Here is an 18,576-nt window from a genome sequence, read left to right as displayed (position 1 = left end):
CCCCCACAAGGAGGTTGATGTAGCAGAGAAAGGGGTTTGCCTAGCCAGCACTGCAAGTTTGGAAAGATTCATGCACAGAGTCCAAGGTGGAAACTGGGGTGTGGGAGTATTCACAAGTCACAGGGCGTGGCTGTAGGGAGTGGGGAATGAGAGATGAATGCAGGGAGAAATATTTCCTTACATTTACTTTATTTAGTCTTACATAGCTCAGTATTTGCAATAACCAACTCTCACTTTACAAATGAGACAACTAGAGGATCAGGAAAGCGGAGCTTCTCAAAGTCACCCTGGGATGACTAGGTTGAATCCACTTCCAACTGATTCTACTGCTCAAGGCCAAGATGGCTACCCCAAAAACTTGTGGGCTTTTTCAGTCTCCCTGGAGTGGTTGACCAGATGCTTGCCCTCAGGTGCGGCAGACATCCTCTCTTTCCTGGGGATGGACTACTCTCTTCGTTTGGAAGGGGAGAAGGAAGGAGCGACAAGGGCATTTCAGGCTCAGCCACGCCAGGTGGGTGACAGAGTCACTCCCAGGATCCACAGTGAGGCCTGGCTCTTGTCCTTCTGTAGGTAGGATCTGCCAGGATGGACCTGAAAGTGTGATCACAACCTCAATTAAGTCAGGAGAGAGACAGGTCTTGAAGTCTCCAAAGGCACAGCTTTTCAGGAGTTCCGAAGGGCAGAATTGCACAAGTGCGATTTCTCCTGGGGCCCAAAAAATAGGAGGGCAGTTGCTTGTTAGTGCATCATTGGTTGCTGAGTTTTATAAGGATCCAAATCATCCCCTCGCTCCATCTCAGAGTGTGTGAGAGGTGCTGAGGGCAGCAGGAAGAGGGAGAGTAGCCAGCTAGTCAACAGCTACTCTTCTTGGTCTTCAGCTTTCTAGACAGAAAGCAGGGGAGCCCAGTGTGTTAGATGAAGTGTGGGCCTTCCATTCCTCCAACACTTGCTTTTCTGCTTGGTGTAGACAGGCTTCAAGCCAGAGATCTAGATTTGAGTCTCATCTCATATTTCCTCCTCTTGTATCTATCTCCTTGCCTTGGATCTCTTTGTAAGCAGAGCAGATTATGCTCCATTGCCAGAAATCTGGTTTTCTCATCTTTGTAATGGAGACACCATTTCCTGCTTTTCAAACTTGAGACATCTTGAGTAGATAGCACCAGGTAGCTTCTTCTTCTATCATGAACTCCCTGGTCAATCCTAGCTTCAGACTGACCAACCCTAATATGTGGCTCACTTGTGGAGTGGTTGCCAGGGTCCCTGGAACACAGAAGGTGTCTAGTAAAAGTTGTAAATTACCTTTCTCTTTCCAGGTCCATTTTCTCATGATTCTTCACATTAAAAAAAAAAGATTTGGATTTGAAGAAAACACATTATTGTAGAGATAAATCTGATTCTGATTAGACTCCCAGTTCACCAACTGGAAATAAAAATGGCTTGACATCTTACAGGTTTCTGGTGAGTTAATGGCCTTGATATGAATTCCAAGCTAGGACAGTGTCTCATACACAGGAAGTGTCCCATGAATGTCAGCTTCATGGTCACCTATAAATAGTTCTTTGTGCTGATGATGCCATCCTAGCTGGTACACTGACCTAAGTAATCTGGGCTGAGCTGACTCACTCTGAATGACAAATCTAGGTAGTGACAGCTCACAGTGGCCGGATTGGAGTAGCTAGGCTCCCCATTGAGAGCCCAAGAACATCTTGAATATTATCTTGAAATTGCCTTTGACCTTGGCTAGTCCCAGACAAGCTGGAAGGAGGGATGTCTGTGATAGTCACAGAGAAATGGGACACTCCTACACTATGTCACAGATAGAAAATGAGCAGTAGGTGGCACTTAGTGCTTTTAGGAATGCCAGTCAATGAGAAGGCCTCAGCTGAATGAGGGCCAGAGGGACCTCCCTATATTGTGTAGGGCACTGGGAACAGGGCAGGGGCTCTGCAACCTGGTTCTGGTCAAGTCAGACAAGATGGACAGGCAATCAGAGGGATGTGCTAGACCCCAAGAGCAGTGTTCTTCCCACTGCAATGTGTGTTTCTCAAGTCAGGGACACCTGCTCTGAGTTCTTGCCCATCACTTCAGTGAAGGTGGTTAACTAGTGGCTCATGGAGCTCAGGAGGTTCTGAGAAAGTTTGTGGAGAAGAAGACATTTGAGTCAGACTTTTGAAGTGGCAGTGAAGGAGAAAGCAGTCACCCACTTCCCCATCTGCCCCTCACTTCTCCACCTCCACCAGCTGCTCTGGCTTGCTCCACAATGTGGAACTACTCTCGCTGAGGTCATTAGTTACTTTTTTTGAGGCAAATCCAATTGGTGCATCACAGCCTCTCTTCAATGTTGTCAGGGTCAAATTGGACACCACAGCTCATTTCTGCCTTGTCCTATAGTTCTTCTGTTTTCCTGGCTGTTCTTTCTCAGTTTCTCTTGTAACTGAATCTTTCTCTGCTACTTGTCTCCTACCCACCCTCATGTCCACCTGATGGAGGGAGTGGCACAAGTGATGGCAAATGGAGAAAGGAGTACCGAACCCAGTCAGTAAAACTGATCTGTAGAATAGTGGGCCACACAGCTCAGAAACTGGCCCTAAAAAAAGGAATCTGCTAACCACAATAGCTATGACCAGGAGCAAAATAAGAGACTGAGGCACAATGACTATTACTGAAGACTGCCTTTGTCAACCTCAGAGTTGAGGAAGACAATGAGGAAAAGGGGGATAAAGAATTTTAAAAACTTGTTATAAAGCTTATTAGCAACAATGAGAAGCACATACAGGAGTTTAAGGACATTAAGGAATTTGTCACACAGGAAATAGCAACACTAAAACAAAACCAAACCAAATTATCAAAAGTGTAGGACACAATGGAGCAAATTAAAGCAACTCTGAAACAAAATCAAGCCAGATTATTAAAAAGTGAAGGACACAATGGAGCAAATTAAAAATTCAGTTGAAAGTCTCAACAATAAAATGAATGAAGCAGAAGAAAAAAATCTCAGAATTGGAAGACATTTCCTTCAACAATAGGGAAAGAATTAAAAAAAAAACTGGAAATGGAACTGAATTAAGCTAAGAAAAATATTCAAGAATTAAGGGAATTAAGGCTGAATGTGAGTTATGGCAATTTCAAAAGGCACAGAAAGAAAAACTGGGTTAAAAAATACATTCAGTGAAATAATAAAGGAAAACTTCCCTAACTCAGAGAAAGAATTGGGAAACAAAATAGAGGAAAGGCACAGAACTCCCAATAGGGTTGACCAAAAGTGATCTTTGCCATGACACATGATAATCAAGCTCTCTTCATTCAAACATAAGAAAAAGACCCTTAAATATGCATGTGAAAAAAATCAATTAACCTATGGAGGAACCCCAATTAGACTCACAGCTGATTTCTCAGAGGAAATTCTACAGGCCTGAAGAGAATGGAGTGATATATTCCAGATTCTTAAAGGAAAACATTGTCAGTCTAGAATAACTTACCCTGCAAAGGTTTACTTTGTCTTTGAAAATGAAATAAAAATCTTCTATAATGAAGAAAAGCTCAAAGAATTTGCCTCTTTCAGACCTACTCTAAAAATGACACTTAAAGATGTTCTCTTGACAGAGACAAGGAATGGTAAATGTGGAAAACATCCCAGTAAAATGACAGGAGGTTAAATAAAAAAGGAACATCCCATTGCTAAAAAGGCAGGACTAAACTGTTCATAGAAAGCCTGAATGTAAATAACTTAAGCTCATCAATCAAACCTAATAGATTAGTGGACTGGATCAAAAAACAAAACCCATCTCTCTGTAGCCTAAAGAAAACACATCTCACCCACCAAGACATGAAGAAACTGAAAGAATGGGAAAAAGTATTCCAGACTAATGGAAAGGAAAAATGAGCTGGTGTAACCTTGCTCATATCAGGTAATACAGTTTTTTATGTCAAAAATACTAAAAGTGATGAAGAGAGACACTCAACAAGAAGAGATCACCTTACTAGTTTCTTGCAATATATATTCTTTTAATTTCTATTTTACTTGTTTTTTCTCTCTTGTCTTTCTTTACTAGTCTGGCTAAAATTTTGTTTTGCTCATGTTCTTAAAAATGGCTCTTTTTGTTGTAATTTGCAACTTTTTGGTTTCAATTCCATTTATTTTTACTGTAATTTTAAAAATAATTTCTTGATAGGTTCTTGAGATGCATTGTTAGATCATTTATTTGAGATATTTCTATTTTTGGTAAATACTTGATGTCACAAATGTTCCTTTCAATACTGTTTTTATAATATTTCATGGGTTTTGGCATTTTTAAAAAATTTCAGTTCTTCAATTTTTTTTCTTATTAATTACCTCAGTGACACATAAGTCATATAGTAGCAATTTTTCTTCAAGAAGGTTTTTGATTTTCTTTTTCATTTCTTTACTGACACATTGGTCACTCAGTAATATGTTACTTAATTTCACATTGTTGTAAATTCTATTTTTATTTCTTTTGTTGATTTTGTTTAATGGCTTTTCTTTTAAGGGAATGTATAGTAACTGTGCAATAGAGCCTGTCATGTCCAGATGCAAAGATACATTGCGGTGTGCATCTCTACTTCCAAATCAAAAATGGACTCCCAATGAAACTGTAAGATGTATCTTTATAATAGGATGCTAGACTCTGCCATTTCCCATATTTTTAATGTCAGGATATATTTATATAGCAGAATGATAGATTTATGACTATTTTTGAAGCACTATACTACTGTAATGAAACAGGGAAATCCACGTGGGGGGGGGTATGTCGCAAGGGGGGAAGGGACATACCAGAGCCTTTGGAACTATATCGTAAAATAATAATAAAAAGATAAGCAAAAGCAAACAAGAAAACCATGTGGCTTCTCCTTAAGCTGTTTATCTCTTGTGTTTCCTGGCTGTGTGAATGGCATTTCCACGGACTTTATCATTTGAGTCAGGGATTGGAACTCATTCCTGATTCCTGGGTCTCCTTCCTTTTCTGCTGCCATTGCCAAATGCCAGCAGATTCAGCTTAGACGCAGAGCAGGGGAGGGAACTAGCCCCTGTCTTGGGTGATCTCGCAGAGGAGATGCTTTGCAGGATCATGTACAGTGCTTAGCAACGGAGAACAGAGGGAAGGAGTTCTGTGGAGGGATCAGCACGTGCAAAGTTCCAGAGGCACAGTGTTTCTGTTTTGGGAGTGAGATAGGATGCTAGAAAGAAGGACTGAACTCAAGAGGCCCAGGGTCCTCCCTCCTGGCCTGGGGTTCTTCCTGTGGAATACGGCTGGTCTGCATGGGGCTGCAGAGGCTGGCCTCTGAGGGTATTGCAGTGTTATGGCTTCAGTGGTGGGGGGAGCTGGCACATAGCCTCTTATAAGTGTGGAGTTGTCATATGACTGTGGTTCTTATCTTCCAGGACTGCCAGGAAGGCGATGTTGGTGACTCTTGAACGGTGTCTGCAGACAATGCATGGCATGCAGATGGGACTCGGTGACCTCCAGCTGCCAACCCATGACCTACTGCCTCATGAGGGGGCTGACGTGACTCTTTCATCAACCCTTTCCGTGGCGCACACTGGGGAGTGAGGTAAACGTAGACAAGCAATCGTCACCAATGGGAACAGGGAACTGAGAGGTGCAGAGCCTCCTGGAAGTGCAAGGAGAACTTTCCAGAAAGTGTTTCTGTTGGGTTCCTGAGGCTTGGTCCTGAATAGGCACCCTCAGAGGCTTATAGGTTTATGACGTGCTTGGGAGAAGGAACCGAAAAGGGGACCTGAAAGACGTGTTTTCTCTGATACATGCGAAGGAGGTAGCAGGGGCAGAGGGCATCGTTGTGGGGGCTCCCAGGAGTAGAATTGGCACCCATCAAGGCTGGGAGACCCCGAGAGGCTCCCAGAAGTACAGCTGCCTGTCTGGACTTGGCTCCTCTGTTTCAGTTTAGAGTAATGGAAAGATGTAGACAGTTTCCAGCTTTTTTTTAAAAAAAATTTCTTATTTGTGGCACAGCATCGAGGTGTGTAACTTAGGAGAGCAGCACATATGAGCAAGAGTGAGCCTTCCCCTGCAGCAGCTATCAACAGTACTAGACAGGCAGATGTGCCCCACCACCCAGCCTACAAGTCTATTAGCTCATTTTCATGCCCTGTCCTATCCCAGCAGGCGTTGGTATGCGAGGTTGCCAAGTTTACATGTCCAACATCCGCATTTACAGATGGGGAAACTGAGAGCCACAGCAGGGCTATGACTCATCTCTCTCTGCATGCAGGATGGGGCTTGGAGGAGATCACATGGCGAACACTGCAGACCGGCACCCATCCACACCTCAGGATTTGTTTCTTCTGCTTTGTGCCTGGTGGGCAGGACAGAGGAGCAAGGGAATCCCATTTTCTTTCGACTTTTCCTTGCTGATAATTACCATTAAGACTAGCAGCCGTTTGCTTAATGCCTATAGTATATTGGGGTTGTCATATACATTTAATCCTCATAACAGCCCGGTAAAAGAAATGTCAGCATCCTTGTTTCTCAGACAAGGAAAGTGAGACTCAGAAAGGTTAAAAAGGCTTGCCTAGGTCACAGGGCCAGCCTACGGGGAATTGGGACTTGAACCACATTCAGGTGCATTCCAGAGCTTTCTGGTTTTGCTGCAAGCCTGTTAGGGGCACGGTGGGCTCTGGGGAAAGTTCTGGAAGCCATGGACCACATTGTTGACTATGTTGAGGGCATGTTAGGGGAGGGTTCCAGTGATTGAGTATCTGGTAAGTCTCTCAAGAGAAATGTGAGTTGATCCCACAACTGGAGGCACTTTGAGAAGAGAGTTCAGGTTACTGGCCAGGGACCAGGAAGAGGAAAGGATTGTGAACACAACAAGTCCTCCTTTTATCCAAAACTCACAATATTCCTACCCTGGGCTTATGGCCCCAGTGGAGAGCTCCTCAGCACCAAGAGCTGACCTTGACCATGCCAGTCATTCTTTGATGTTGGGGCTTCCTTTTATTGGTCCATCTCTCTCCCCGAGTTCCAGGACCTACCTCTTGGATCTCTAGTCCCATCACCCAGCTCAATGGTTGACTCAAGATGGACAGGACAGATGCATGGTTCCATATGCACGGATGAATGAATTTCTTCTCTCTGGGGTCAGATTGCTGGGAGTTGATTCTTGGCTCCACACTTATAGAATGACTTGGAAAAATTACTTAACCTTCCTTTGCCTCAGTTTCTACATCTGTAAAATGGAGATAATAATCATGCCTGTCTCACTCCTTATACCTAGACTTTATGTCACCAATCAAATACATAGCAGAATATCTTATTTCTAATATAAAGTTTTATTTGTTTTTATTGGAAAGTCAGATTTACAGAGTAAAGGAGATACAGAGAGAAAGATCCTCTATCCGCTGATTCACTCTCCAAGTGGCCACAACAGCTAGGCTGAGCTGATGCGAGGCCAGAAGCCTGGAGCCAGAAGTCTCCTTTGGGTCTCCCATGTGGGTCCAGGGTACCAAGGCTTTGGACCATCCTCTACTGTTTTCCCAGGACATGGGCATGGAGCTGGATGGAAAATGGAACAGGCCCATGGGAAGAGTGGAGATAGATGGGCACAGGAGAAATTGGCAAATGATGATGGCCCCTAGTGGCTGGAAGCCCAAGGTGAGTGGCCAGGGGAAGCGAATGGATGTCAGAAAATGAAGGGTAGGAGTGGTCCTGTGCATCCTAAACCTGGGCCACTCTGAGCCTAAAAGGCAGCACTGAGATTTCAGCACAGTCCTGGTGGGGCTGGGGAGGACACAGGCTTTCCCCAGTTTCTGTTCTGGTGTCTCCATGTGGCTTTGTTTTTTATCCTATGCTGAGAGCACCCTGGGGAAATGAAAGTTAACCAGAAATAATTAACTCCTGCCTGGCAACCTTCAAGAGTCTTCAGTTTGGCTTCCCCAGATCAGTTCTTGCCCGGGTGTGTTTTCTTTGTGAAGTTGTTGTTTCAGGGAGAAGTGCTATCTTCCTGAATGCTGACGTCTGACGTTCATAATGGAATTCAGTCTTGGGTTGTCTAATGTGGCCTGGGCTGCTGGATCACACTCAAAGCTTGGGATCTGTGAGCAGTGCATGCTTCCATCTCACTGTGCTGTGTGCTGAGTACCAGGATGCCAGAGATCCAGTGGCTGCCCCTTCCTGGCTTGCAGGAGGCCACCTGCTAGCTATGTCTTCATGTGGTGGACTCAGAGGACTCTTGTTGCTTTCTCTTTTATTAAGGGCATTAACTCTATTATGGAGACTGTGCTCACAAAACCTCATTTGAACCTGATTATTCCCTGAATTATTCTACCTCCTAATGCCATTATGTTCGGAGTCAGGGTTACAACATGTGAAACTTTTTCTTTTTTTTGATGGGGCAAAAGCGTTTGATGTATATCGGGGTAATTAGATTCAGTCTCCTTGAAATCCATCTACAAATTTAGGGGTGCACATAAAGGGCAGATATGCCTTTTGTTCCCTGCAGTCATTGGAAACCCCCGCTGCCTCCAGGTTCTTTCTCACACGCATTTCCAGCTAGCAGCCCTGGCTTAAAAACCCTTCAATTTCCCTTCCGACCCACTGCCCCCTGAGCACAGCCCTGCAATTAATGCACCTTCATCCGCACCTTCTCACAATGTTCTGCTAACCTCACTTCCATTTTTCCTTACAGTTTGGGTACTGCAGCACCCCTGGGATTGTACGTGTGCTCCTTCCCTTTATGGCTGCCCTGGTCTCGCCTTGCCATTTGGCTGATTCATTCCCCTTCTTCAGGCCTCAGTGAACATAATCACTTCTTTGAGTCTGCCCCCTATTACCACTGTAATGCCGAGTCTGGTGCATGGTGTGCTCACCTGCCTCTCTTACCTGACACATCAGTGCACCTGCCACAGCTGCCTCCACCGTGAGCTCTGGGCCAGTAGGACTGAGACTGTCTTGTTAGCAATTGTGCATCCAGTGTCTTTCCCCTGGTGGAGATGAAGCTTCCTGAAGACTTACAGAATGAGTGATAGAGTTGAACTAGTGAATGACAGATTACTGGTTTTTGATTACTGGTGTCAGATTACTGGTTTTGACAGTGTTGACAATGCTTATTGAGTTGATTGTTGAAAATGACTTACTCTTCTCAGGAGCTTATTCATTTACTGGCCCCCAAAGCATAAAAGCATACAAATGGCTTTGTGCTCTCTTGCTATCACACCAAAGAGGTTAATAGCACAGGCTTTGGAGCCAGGCCGCTGTATTTGAGTTCTACATCTGTCACTTAGGAGTTTTGGGTAAATAAGACTTTGGACAAATTATTTTTTTTCTGTGCCCTAGTTTGTTTCTTTGTGAGATGGATACTAACAACCATTATCTAGTGATTTTACTGTTGGCACCAAAACAATCTGTATTTGTACAGAGTTTAGAATAGCCCCTAACATCTAGAATAACCATATGAAATTTGTTAAATGGAGAGAAAATCTCAGGGCTGAGGCTGTGTCAGTGCCTTTGATGCTGTTATCTCGTATGGGCACTAATTTGTGTTCCAGCTGTCCCACTTCCAATTCAGGTCGTTGTTACGAAGCAGCAGAACAGGACCCAAGTGCTTGGCCCCAGCTACCCACACGAGAGACCCAGAAGAAGCTCTTTCCTCCTGACCTCAACCTTGCCCAATACCAATGATTGCAGCCATCTAGGAGACAGAATCAACAGATGGAAGGTCTCTCTCTCTCTCTCTCTCTCTCTCTCTTCCTGCCTCTCCTCTATCTGTAGTGCTGACTTTCTAATGAATAGAATAGGAGAGAATAGAATAGAATAGAATAGAATAGAATAGAATAGAATAGAATAGAATGGAATTGAATGGAACAGAATGAAATAAAACAATAGAATAGAATAGAATAGAATAGAATAGAATAGAATAGAATAGAATAGAATAGGTATCCTAAATAGTGTGGTGGTGTCTCAGAAGTTAACTGTCTGTCATAAAGCCCTAGCATGATCTCAGCATGAGGCAAGTTCAAGATGGAGGTGAGTTCATTTTCAGTGTGTGCCCATTCTCTGTTCCCCTCTCACCTTCTGCAGTCTTTTTACAGTGATGTTTCATCTCCCTCCTCACCATCTAACACTTGTTTCCTTATCTGCCTTAAACACATTTATACTCTAGTGTAAATGACCGCTAGGATTTCATGTACCCTCTGTTGAAAATTACTGTGACTATCAAGTGCCACTGATGAGTCTGGGAGATCCAGGAGGCTAGAAGCTGCACATTATGCTTGTTGCTGTTCCCGATGGCACTTCAAAACACAGCAGAGCTTGGTCAACCTGAGTCCTTGTCTTCCAGAACATGGAGCCAGGGGAGGGAGGCTTAGACAGTGGAGCAGGACACGAAGAGCCTTGGAGACACAGAAGACCTAGAGGAGAAGAGGGACCATTGGTCCTGAGCAGCAGCAGATGAATTTAAGTTGTAACTCAGGGCCCTGGATGGTTCACACTGCTCTGCACAGTGGCAGCACTCGCAGATGCCACATGACCCAACCTCAGAGGAGAACTGTGGTGTCTGCCAGGGTGGCAGCAGCCAAGGATCTAGAAAACAGATCTCAGCATGGAACCTGCGAGCCCAAACATGATGCCGTTGTTTGAAGTTGTAGGCAATCAGAAAAAAAAAAAAGTGGGGGTTAGGAGAAAAATAAGAGAGGGAAAAACAAACCACTTGAGATTTTAAGGACAACATGTTCAGCCATTTTTTCCCCCTTTATTAACAAAACAAAACAAAGAACCCTGAATCTGAAGCCAATGAAGGCAACAGGAACATGGCGTCTGGGCCTATTCTAGGGTGTCAGGATAGTTGATCACTGGGTGGACGCAGCCTGCTCTGTAGGAGCTGCCTCCTTGGCCCTCGCCAGCCTGAGGGCCTTCAGCCTGTTCTTCATACCTGGCAGTACTTAGTCACTCACAACATGCTGTCAGTGTTGTCTCAGTTATTCCTCATGGTGGCCCTAGGACGGTGGCACGGGTGATCAGAGCTGTAATATGGTAAGGGGATCCCTGAGTTTAGAGAAGGTAACCTTGCTTACTCAAGGTCAAGTAGAAAGGAAAGGACAGGGGCAAGTACAAGGCTGTGTTTGGATAGGAACGTGCAGGAAGGAAGAACAGTCCTGACCTTGGTGAGAGCCTTAGTAACAGCTTCATCTGGGGCTCCCTGAGAGTCCTGGAGTGATAGCAAGCCTGGACTCTGGAATCAAACAGCATGAACCCCAATCCCAGATGTATATCGTGCCAGAAGTGTGACCTCAGACAATTTCTGAACACCTCTAAGCCTCAACTTTCTCATCTGAGAAATGGGCAAATGATAGGACCTACCTTCCTAGACTCTGGGCAACAGTGTAATTCCTAGCCTCGCTCATCCATGTCAGCTCTTGCTACAACTTCCTTTTATATAAACTTATTTTGGGCTTTATATTTATGTAGCTGAGGGGCTTACTTAACTTTATTTCCAAGTTTGTAGATTACGAAACAAGGTACAACAAAAGAGGTTATTTCATCCCAATTTCAGTAAAGTAGAGCTGGGGGTGGACCCAGGATGTTTGATGATGCCAATTCTGGGATGCAGTGCAGTGCTTCCTGTCTCAAGAGATCTGGGACTATCCCACAATTGTTGGCCCCTTGTGTATCTGTCAGGTGCTGCACCAGGACTAAAGCTGAATCAAATGGTGACAGAAGCACCTGCACCGGCACCTTCCTTTTCTGCCTCATTTTCCTATGCTGGTGTGGGTCTCCAACCTCCTCAACCAGGAGCTGAGACCTCTACTAAACCTGTCCTCATCTCCGGTTCTAAATGACATGAATTCTTTCCATGTCCAGTAAGTTTCAGTTCCCCTTGAATCACTTCCAAGCAGTTTCTGCCATCTGACTCCACTGGCGTGGTATAGATCAATAATCCCATTTACAGGTTTATTTTGGGATTCCCAGGCACTGAGTGCTTGCTCTGCAAGCCCCGCTGTGCCAGATGCTGGGCTGCAGCCGTGAGTCCAGATAGACATTGCCTTAAGACCCCGTAACTGGGGAAGAGTAGGGATGAGCAAAGTCACCGTGAGGCTCCTGAAGCTATGAAGGCAGGTAGGTTGTCTGGGGTAAATGAATCAGATTTGGGAGGATTGAGCAATTAAGACAACTGACTTTAACTCATGATGTGGTGCTGGAGTTGTGATCTGAAAGGCAGGTGGGAATTAGCCGGTGTGGTGAAGCTGGATGACTTTCCAGGCAGTGGAAGCAGCATGTGTGAAGACCCTGGCAGAATGGGGCGGGTAAACAGCCATTTGAGTTGAGCAAGGGTACGGAGGGCAAGGAGGAACGATGTGGGAGAGAGACTGGCAGAGGTTGACTTATACAGAATTTTTAAAACATTTGAAGAAGACAAATACAAAGAATAAGAATATAGAGTGTGAGAGAGTGAAAGAGAGAGAGCCACAGCAGCCATCCTGGGGCTCCATCTGGGTCTCCCAAATGGGTGGCAGGGACTCAAGTACTTGGGCTATCTTCCACTTCTATTTCGAGAACATTAGTGGTGAGGTGGATTGGAAATGGATTGGAATTTGAGCAACTGGGACTTGAACCCATGGTCCCATTTAGGATATTGGCATTGAAATGGAAGTCTAATGCACTGTGTCACAATGTGAGGCCTGCAGACAGCCTTGATGCCATTTTAGGGCAGTGCAGTTTAGGAATGGGGGAACAGAGACTACACTAGAGAGCTCTGATTTGGGGTGGTAGTAATGAGAAGTTCACATGTTTAAATTTCTGTTTCTGAAGGATCACTCTGGCTATTGAGTTGAGAAGAGATTAAAAGGAAACTAGAGTGGCTGCAAAAATGTAAGGCAAAGGTAGACTTGGTGATGACAGAGCTAGAAGGACTTGTGGGCTCCTTAGGAGGTGAAATAGACTTGCCAGGTGTCATGGTAGACCCTTCAGGTCCAAAGATGAGCAAAGCACAGAGCTCTCTGGTCTCAGGCAGCTTCAAGTTTCAGAGGAGGGAAGCTACAAGTACTACTTCCTAGGATGGCTGAGACTACAAATGACCACAGTTTGTTCTTTTTTTTTTTTTTAGATTTATTTTTATTGGAAAGATGGATTTATAGAGAGAAGGAGATGCAGAGAGAAAGATATTCCATTTGCTGCTTCACTCCTCAAATGGCTGCAACAGCTGGAGCTGAGCCAATCTGAAGACAGGAGCGAGGAGACTTCCAGATCTCCCATGTGGGTGCAGGGTCCCAAGGCTTTGGGTGACCCTCTGCTACTTTCCCAGGCCACAAGCAGGGAGCTGGATGGGAAGTGGAGCAGCTGAGACATGAACCTATATGGGATCCTGCACATACAAGGTAAGGTTTTAGCCATTGAGTCATCGTGCTGTGCCTGGTCGTAGTTCTTTGGTACTTTGCAATGTGACTTCCCAGCTCTTCTCATTCACAAACAGGGTATCTTTTTCCCACTTAGAGGGAATCCCAAGTTGGTCCTCTGGTAAACTTTCGTCAGTGAAATACATGTGTAATGATACTGTGTCAGCTTTGAGCTTAGGGCTCCATTGGCCTCTTACGATTCCCCCACATCCAGGATCTTTGCAAAGTTTCTAAGGACAAACCCAAGCAAACCTCCTTTATGATGATAGAAACATGAGCCAGTCACCTCTGTCACCTTAGCTGACAGCAGGTTTGAGATATGCAAATAAAGATATTCAACTAGCTAGTCCCTAGGTATCTGGCCAGCTGACCATAGGCACATGAGTGAGCTTAAGCAAGGTCAGCCCAAATCAGCAGAGTAGTTCAGTCAGCTTACAGATTTGTGAGCCATAATAAATATTCATTGCTTAAAACAGATATTGGCAAACTAAGGTCTGTGAGAGGGCTGGATACCTTTTTATGAAGAGAAACTTTTATTACAATAAATCATGTTCATTTATTTACTTATTTTCTATAACTCATTTTTCAATTATGAAGATGGAGCTGAAAGTAGTTATGACAGAGACTACGTGCTATACAAAGTCTAAGCTGTTTACTGTTTGGCTCTTTAAGAAAATGTTTGCTGTCCTCTGTTGGGCTCTGGAGTTGGGCGGTGGGAGAAGGCTATTACCTGGTGCCAGTCACTGATGCATGGGTGCTGGGGAGAGAAGGTCAGTGAGGATGTGAAGTATGGGTTAGTTCTTTCAGATGGTGACATGGTGTACTTGGGAGAGGCTTTGAGGAGGAAGTGAGGCTAACTACATCCTGAGTCTGTGTGGACCTGACTCAGAGAGAAATGATGAGGAAATCAAGGGTCAGAATGATTGTAATCAGCTCAAGGTCATGTGGCAGGTCTCCTGGTTCCTGTTCAGAGACACTTTTTCCTCACTCCCTTGTAGTCACAATTTAATCTTTCAAACCAGAGAGAGACAGAGAGAGAGAGGGAGACAGACAGACAGACACACAGACAGGAGTTGACAGAAATGGCTTTGCCCCCGGCACTGCCATTTTTGGAATGTAGGGTTAATGGACAACAGATTTTGTTCCTTTGTATGTTAGTTTCTTCATCCACAATGTAAGAAAAGAATGTCAATTTTACAGTGTTACAAAGAAAGTGAGATGATGGGCATGTTGCGTCATATTGATAGAGAAGGCGGTAGAGACAGTAAGCACAGCTCAGACATACTTACCATGGGCATTCTCTTTTTTAACCAGCATGGTAGATTGTGGACTAAGGAAATGTATTCCACCAATGGAAATATGTGTGTGTGTGTGTGTGTGTGTGTGTGTGTGTGTGTGTGTGTGTGTGATTTTGAATACCAGCACTTGTATCTGTAGACCTTCTGTCACAAGGAGACCACCTGCTTCCCTGCTGGGGTTATCTCACATTGGCGATACCCACTGCAACATCTTGGAACTCCCACTCTGGTCTGCTCTCTCTTTGCTTCCCAACCCTCTATAAGTAGTGGGAGGATCTGTGGGCCTAGGATTTTAATCACCTTGCACTTGTCTCCAAGTTCCTGTTTCTCTAGATAAATATTGTTTCTCCTCAGCTTATTTAGATGATGAGGGCTGTTGGACTGGACTGAGAACATACCATGTGCCAGGTTTGGGGTTTTGGGATGAGCCAACCATGAGTTCCTCCTTTGTCCTGGAATCCAGAATCTGCTGAGGAAGGTGGACCTGCGAACATGTTTTTGACCCACAATGATAAGTGTGGGGACAGAAAGAGAGAGAGAGAGAGAGACCGAGAGAGACAGAGAGAGAGAGAACAGTCTGGCTTGGAACTCAGGAGATGGTGCTCAGTTCTGTGAACTGAGTCTTCTAGCATAAGTAGCAGCCGATCAAATAAAGACTGAGAAGGAATGAGGAAATGAAGGGAGGGGCAAGCAGCATGGACAAAGGAGAGCCGAAGAAACAAGTTAGCCTGTGCATGGGAGCTTGTGTGGCTGACAGAGTGAGGCTAGAGACAGGTGAAGCCAGTGGTGTGATCAGAGGCTTAGGCCATATCATCACCAAAGGATTGAAGCCAAAGTAGTCTGGCTGACTGATGACACACAAACTGTAGGGTATAAGGGAATGGGATGGATATCCAAGTGACTTCCAGAAAGGGCAAGATGGATGAAAATTTCTGGAATGACTGTACATATCCCCTTAATTTTAGAGCCAACTATAATTTGATCATTGGATGATATCTTATATCTCTTACCAACTGAACAGAACAGTTTATCACATTGCTTCATAGCATATGGTGAGACATGAGGAAGCTTACAAATTGCCCTAAGTGTGTGAGCAGAAGCGGGGGTGGTGTAGCCATCCCATGTGCTTCAGTCCTTGTGGAGGTCAGATTGTGACGGCAAGGCCATTCTTCAGAGCAAGAATGGCACAAATATTTGCAGATCCTGTCTGCTCTTCCAGATGAATGAAGAAGTGAATCCAAACCTGGAAGTGGATATTTGAAAAAAGTGTCCTATCATCACTTTGGGAGCTGAGATGTCCAAGTGTGACAAAGGAGAATTTCTCAATGAGGAACTGGCCAGCAAGGGAAAAATACCCTTCAAAAATACTTCCTGCTAGAAATCAAATGGTAGGCAAACAAGAGTTGCACCATCAATGCCGTGTTCTTTCTGGGTTCATTTTTTTGAATATATTGATTTCTACAAACCTAGCATTTCTCTAGCACTGGCTGCCCCAAACTTCAGCCAGAGCAGCTAAAACTTATAGATGATCAGGTTGGGCAGGGTTTGAGCTGGTGTGCAAGGGGTTCATGGCAGCTGGTTTCTAGGGAATGGGGAGCAAGCCAAGAACTTCCCTGGTCATCCCAGAAACAGTGATCCAGCATGTTAGAAGTCAAGAGCTCCATTCTTTTGTCTCCATGCAGATTTGTGACGACCATCTCATAGCAACCAAGAAAGATTCTATCTTCTTCATAATTCTGGAGGTAGCTGATTTTCAGATCTGGGCTTGCAATCTCTTACTCACATGAGAACTGCAAGAAGTGTTGGGTTTGTCTAACAGTCTTTGATCTCCCACTGCCCAAAAGGCTGGGTGCTGGGCTCAGGGTTGAGCAGCACGATGGTGGAGTTAAGGTCCCATGAAGGGAGCTCTGACTGTCCCCTCATCTGCTGCAGAACCTTGGAAAAGCCAGGCGTTTCCCCCAGCCTCAGTTTCCACATCTGAAAGAGTAAAGCGCTACAGGCATGCTTCTGGGCTCCACCAGCAGCTCTTTCATGCTGTGTTCATCACAGTATCACACTACCCCAGTGTGCATGAAGTCTGCATCAACATATGCTAATACTCAGGTGTTAACACCCCAGCCTTGAGATTCTCATGGCCTTGAGAAAGGTGAATTAGGCAGAAATTATTCAAGGGGTGCTTGGGGAACATGGGGGAGTAGCTCTTAACTCATTTTCAGATATATGTACATGTATTTTTGTTTGTGAGGGTGTGTATGTGTAGAATGTGTGAGAGTAGGAGTGTATGGATATATTTGTGTGACTGTGAACATGGATGGGTAAATGTGTGTATGAGAGAGCTGAGTATGCATAATCTATGTGTGTGCATGTGGGTGACACTGGAGTGCATGTGGCATATCTGAGAGTATGTGTGTGTGAGGGGGAGATTTTGTGGGTGCTTGCTTGCAGGATTTTTAGCATCTTTCTGTTTTGGCTGAGAACTGAAGGTCAAGCACTGTATGGAAGATATTGAGTGCAGGGATTGGTGGGGGATGCCCAGTAAGCAATTTGCACGCATTCAAATTGCATGCATTCATTCAATAGAGATGATCAGGATTTAATGTACATCCTGCATGGCTGCCAAACAGCTACCTTCTTTCCTGCTGAGCTTGGAACCCTAGAAGCTGAGCTTACCCACCATGTCTGTAGCTACCTCCTCACATGTCTTCTGGTGCAGTCTTGTCTCTAGAGGGCCCCGTGGAGAGACAGAGAGCAGTACAGGGACATTTGTAGTCTCCTCCTTATTGGTGGCTTCCATAGGTGGTCCCTATTCTAGCAGCACCTTCCTTCTTCTGTCTGTCACAGCTGAGTAACCGAATGGTCCATGGCCATAGCCCTGGGGGCTCCAATACCCAAGCCATCTCCATGAATGGTCCCTTCATTAAAATCAATGAAACTTTGGGGATGACTCCTGTTTTCTACTGGGGTCCTCTGGGCTGCAGACACTACTGCACTGTGGTCAGTTTCCTGACAGGCAAGGAGAAGCATAATTCTGGTTGGTCAAGTGGTGGGGTGTGCTTAGAGGGCAAATGAACAAGAAAAGGGATGGAATGCAGTAGGTGGGGTGTGTGAGCTCTTTCTATGAGTTTGTCCTGGAGGACACAGAGAGAAGGTGATATTTGAACAGAGACTGGGAAAGTGGTGGGCAGAGGGGAGTGCACCAGGCAAAGTGAGCGAGTGCAGAGCTGGAGTTAAGAGGTACACGCCAGGAAGAGTGGGCAGAGTTTTATTCCTGGAGGGAATTTGATTCAGGAGACCAGAGCATGGAGGACAGGGGTTGACATCCCTTTGCTTGTGAATGAGAAGGGCAGTGACAGGTTCTGAGGTAAGGAGGGTGACAGAACAATCAGTGGAGGCCTGGAAGGCCATGCGGGCCCTTTGAATATGTTCTCCATGAAATGGGTGCCTTTGAAGGAACAGAGAAGTGGCCATTGTGGAGGGTGTAAGGGACAAGGGCAAGGGCAGGGAGCCAGAAAGAAAAGGCTCAATGACCAGAAGACTGCTACCAGCATATCTGACACCCAGCACAGCAGGGTCAGATCCGGATCAGGTGCTGAAATCACACCATCAGGTGAGAATTCTCTCAGGAAGTGAAAGAGATGGGAGTTACTCCCATATCAGGGATGAGGCAATTGAGGCTCAGTTACTTGCCTGGGATGATAACGTGTTCAACTGCTTCTATGCATTCGTAACTGCGAGAGAGGACAGATCTTGTGTCCAAGGCACAATGCCAAGATGCACCAGGTCTGCACCTACATTTTCTTCTGATAATGTCACCTTAAGATCCTTTTCTCTGACTCAGTGTGGTTCCAGGCTCCAATGTTCCTTCCTGGAGGGAAGACCAGGGTCCCCTCCTTTGACCCATACAAGTTCATA

Source organism: Ochotona curzoniae, unplaced genomic scaffold, assembly GCF_017591425.1.
Source record: "Ochotona curzoniae isolate NIBS_2020 unplaced genomic scaffold, NIBS_Ocur_1.0 contig_3190, whole genome shotgun sequence".
Taxonomy (NCBI): domain Eukaryota; kingdom Metazoa; phylum Chordata; class Mammalia; order Lagomorpha; family Ochotonidae; genus Ochotona; species Ochotona curzoniae.
Note: the sequence above shows the minus strand (reverse complement) of the source record.